Source organism: Corvus cornix, chromosome 8, assembly GCF_000738735.6.
Source record: "Corvus cornix cornix isolate S_Up_H32 chromosome 8, ASM73873v5, whole genome shotgun sequence".
Taxonomy (NCBI): Eukaryota; Metazoa; Chordata; class Aves; order Passeriformes; family Corvidae; genus Corvus; species Corvus cornix.
In genome coordinates, this window is record NC_046338.1 from 14,218,176 (window position 1) to 14,222,469 (window position 4,294).

General features: G+C 41.0%; 1 protein-coding gene across 2 annotated transcripts in view; it reads left to right on the forward strand.

Moving 5' to 3' along the window:
* Positions 1 to 4,294, forward strand: part of DNASE2B (deoxyribonuclease 2 beta) — a 32,859-nt gene that overhangs the window by 8,386 nt on the left and 20,179 nt on the right. The window lies entirely within an intron of this gene.

A 4,294-nucleotide genomic window follows, 5' to 3' on the forward strand; every position in this document is an offset into this window, starting at 1 on the left:
TGCAGCTGGGAGAGTCCCTCTTCCTTAAAAGCCCTGCCTGTGCTCTGGTTAAGCTGCCAGCATCTGACTGCTCAGCTGATACGGGGAGTGAGTGTGATGACGGTCTTGGCTTTCACACCAAACCACAATTTAGAGAGTGCCCTTCTTCTCCTCGAGGCAGCTTTAAGGAGTAAAGGAGCACTGAGCTCCCCTGCCCTGCTGTTGGTCAGCACAAAAACAATCATGCTACAGCCAAAGTCTTCCTCTTCCCTGTCCTTCCTCTCTCCTAATACGCACTACTGATATCTATTAGAATCTTTCATACACTTTTAAAATTATTTGAAAGTATCACAGTATGTCTATTCTGGTATGATGAGTGTGAAATATATATTGGAATTGTTCATCAGCTGGTCACTCTCCTCTCAAGCTGTTGATGCACAACATGGCATGTCCTCTTTGCATCCAAACAGAGCCAAGTACCACACTTAAAGCACGTGTAAGGCAACTGTCAGCAAAGTATGGGATCTCTGGCTGTACCTGTCCACCAAGATCACTTTCTCAGCCCAGAAAAAATTGTTCTGACTACTTGCTGCCATCTCCCATCCCTGCATGTTATTGTTCCCAGTTTGTTCTAATGTGCTGCAATTGATCAGTTTGTGGAAGATTCTTTGCCCATATAATTATAAGACAAGATTCGTCAGCTGTAATAAAGGGAGTAACCCCCATGCATCACTCCTGGTTAGAAATGGCTCTGGGAAAATGTCTCATTAGGCTGTCACTGTCAGGGTTTAATTGCCAAATTAACTCTTCCTCTTTTCCCTGCTTTTTCCAACATGTTCAAATTCTACCAAATCCTTTCACTCTTTCTCTTTTTAAAAATTCAGCATTGAATTGATCTTCTGTCTTCAGCACTCCTCTTTCTACTGCCACACTTAAGTAACAGTGACAGTTATTTTAAAATCAGAGGGTCTTATTTTCTGTGAGTCTAGGAGAAGCTGCAAATTTATTTCTCTTTTTTTAATGGCAATATTGTATACAAGTTGAAGACTGAGTCTGAGTAGGACCAAAAAAATGCTACCTTACTTTGTCTTCATTCTGGTTCTTTACTTCCAAGTCAGAACAGCATTTCATTCTCTTCTAGGAATGGCTTTTGGCCCAAAAGTCATGTGGGAAATGAAATGATTACAGGTGGATGGTGTAACAATCACTGGCTCATAAGGAGCAGAGTGAGTAGAGCACTGCAGAGGAGGGTCTGCTTTACTCTCTCCTTTACCACAGGCAATGGATTGGCTTCTTCATCATCTAATGAGAGGACTTGGTGTTTGGAGATGTCATTCAAGAGATCTCATCCATGTCCCATTCCATCACATGGAAGGTCTCGATGCACCTTCACCTCTGTGTTGCTAAGTTTGGACAGCAGTTTCCCCAGGGGGAGCACTGAGGACAGTGGCTGTCATTAGCACACTGGCAGGGGCAGTCTTCACTGGAAGAATGGGCAGACATTTAATAAGTAGCTTTCATTCCTGTTGGGAAACTCTGTCTTCTTTTTAATTTGATAATGCAACAAGGTCATTAAATTATTTTTTGTTTAGCCCCTATAATTAGGGAATTGCTTTAGTGATGTTCATTTGGATCTTCAATGTGCATTCCGTTCCCAGAATAACATTGGTTGGTAGCTGCCATAAATTTGGGGAATTCAGCTATATCCTCAGGCACATGGAGAGCCCAAGGGGATCACCTTGAAAACTGTAAGTGGTTCTTGGTCTCCATGTGAGAGTTTCATTGCTGCTGAAGGCTGCTGGTGAGTACTGGAGACCACTGTTGTATTTATATGCTACACTCATGAGCATCCTTGCTAAAGGAGCAGTCAGCAGTTACAACTGCTGTATCATCAGCTGATCTGCTGATAAGGCAGCAGCAAATGTCTTGGCATGGGCAGACTTGCATTCATCTCAGGATGTTCTCTTCCCTTTTTTGGATGATTGCTATAATCCAGCTGCCCCTCTATAAACACTCTTTGGTACTTACTATATTGAGGATGCCTCTGATTTTGGCAGATGCCTCTGAATTGTATCAGAAAAGGGAGGGAAGGCTCATCATTTGCACTGATCTCTTGGATTCAAGAGTAACATTGCTTTGTCTTGTCTGAGTGGAAGGAGGAAGGAAGTAAAAAGTAAGGAACTGGTGGCTGAGTTTGTTCTCAAGCTGGTGGCCAAACTGTGGGGAGAGAAGCATTGAAATGGGTGTGTGCCTGGGTGTAGCAACCCTGTTTCACAAGGTCACTCTTCAAATTCCCTTCTCCCTTCTGCATAAATAATATATGCCAGTTTGCCCGAGCTTTCCTACCTGGAAATATGTATGTCTAGAGCATTTGAAAATGTTGCAGGAGTGTGAGGCCATTAAAACTCGAACTCTTGTCTTTTTCAGTCAGATGTAATGTAGGAATTCATTCCTAATGCCACACTTGAGAAGTGGCAGAAGCGCTCCACTGTACTCAGGCACTCTGGCTGCTGTTGTATTTCCTTCTGTATCAAAGGTATCTCTACCCCCTTAGTTATCTAATTTTGAGTCCCTCCAGTATTGTTTGGGTTGGATTTTGTTTCAGCAACAACTAACCCCAGATGTTTTTTCTGATTTGATTGCCATAGATTAGTCATACATCAGCTGATCTAATAAGTGTCATTTATACACATATGTGCATGCCTGCACTCAGGTACATGTGTGTATCTTTCTCAGTCTGCTATGAATGGTGAGGCTCTCAGAAAACAATTTATATTATAGCTGTGTTGTGAGTTGACATTTTTGATCCAGTAACTGGAAACATTTAATACGTTTCCATTCTAGATATATCTGTGTACTTTCTAGGAGGAGTATGGTTGGCTGTTGTGTGTATAAAAATAGTGGAATTCTAAATTCAGAAGTATTTATTTTGAGGTTTTTAGTCAGAAACAGTTTTTTGGTCACTTTAAGTATCTCAGTTCAACTTAGAGTCAGGATTATGTACTCTTGATAAAAGCAAGGTTAAATTAAAAAAGAAAAAAGACAACTTTAAGGAAGAAAAGAAAAAGTAGCTGTAATAGTTAATAAAAATGGGCAGGTTTAAATGTATATTGGAAAGCAGGTAGCAATATTTATAGAATAATACAGTCAGGGAAGACAGATCCCTTGCACTGACCCTGACAGTGACATTTGCTCTCTGTTTTAGGTACTGGCTGATGAGTTTAGCTGGTGCATTTTATCTGTGTGACATTGGTTGTGTGTGGAGCATGATGAGCAGCTGAGGAGGGCTGTGTTGGACTGTCCTGGGCAGTTATCAGAATTGAACAGAAACAGGATGAGAAAGAATCAAAGACTAAAAAGCTAATATGTTTGTGCACTTGAAATAACCTGTTTTTTGGTAGGAGGCTTCAGCCCCTATGAACTCCTGGGATGTAGCCCAGGAACAGCAAGGTTCATGTTATCAGCAAGAAGTTGTATTTTAAACAGCAATTTTACAATCTGCTAGCTGCTGCTCATTTTCATCAAGTGTGATTTTGTCAGCAAAGCATCGCAGCTGCTTCTGAGTAAGACAAAGTAAGCAACTTGAATAGCTCCTTAGGACAGGAGCTGAAAAAAACATCTGTCTCAATGAAATTAATGCAATTCCATTGTGGTGACTGAATTTAATGAAGCCAATGGGAATTTGGTCAGATTTCAGGCCCAAGTAAGTGTGGGTAACTCACATTTTCAAGAATGATTTATGCCACTCTTGTCTTAATCTAGTTGCCATATGGGAAATTTGGGCTGCTTCCGATTGCCTAAGTGCTTTCTTTAGAAGCAATCTGCCCACGTAAGTGACTCAGGTTTGCAGTGCTGGATGGAGCTGCACTGAGATGCTCTAAAGACTTAGCGAATGTCTGCACGTCTCTGGAGGTTTATACAAACCACACTGTTCGAGTGTACATGTGTGCTTGTTGCCACAGGAAAGGCTCAGTAAACAACTGCTTGCTGCTTTGTGTCCTCATTCTGCCATGGAGGTTACTCCAGCACTACCTTGCAGGGCCACCAATCAAGCACAAAGAGTAATGAAAGAAACCTTGTGCCTAATGCAATAAATTTCTTATAAAGTAGAAAGGAAGCTGGTTGTGCAGATCTGCCTTGTTTCGAAAAGAGGTAAATGCTGTCATGTTCAGTAAGATTCTTTTTCCTCTATTGTTAGTGAACTGTCATTTAGAAGAAGATTGGTCACTTTTTAGGTGAAATTGGATGAATTAAAATAGTTCTTTTACTTACAATGTTCACATTTATATACAAGTAGTAAATAGTCAAAAACTAG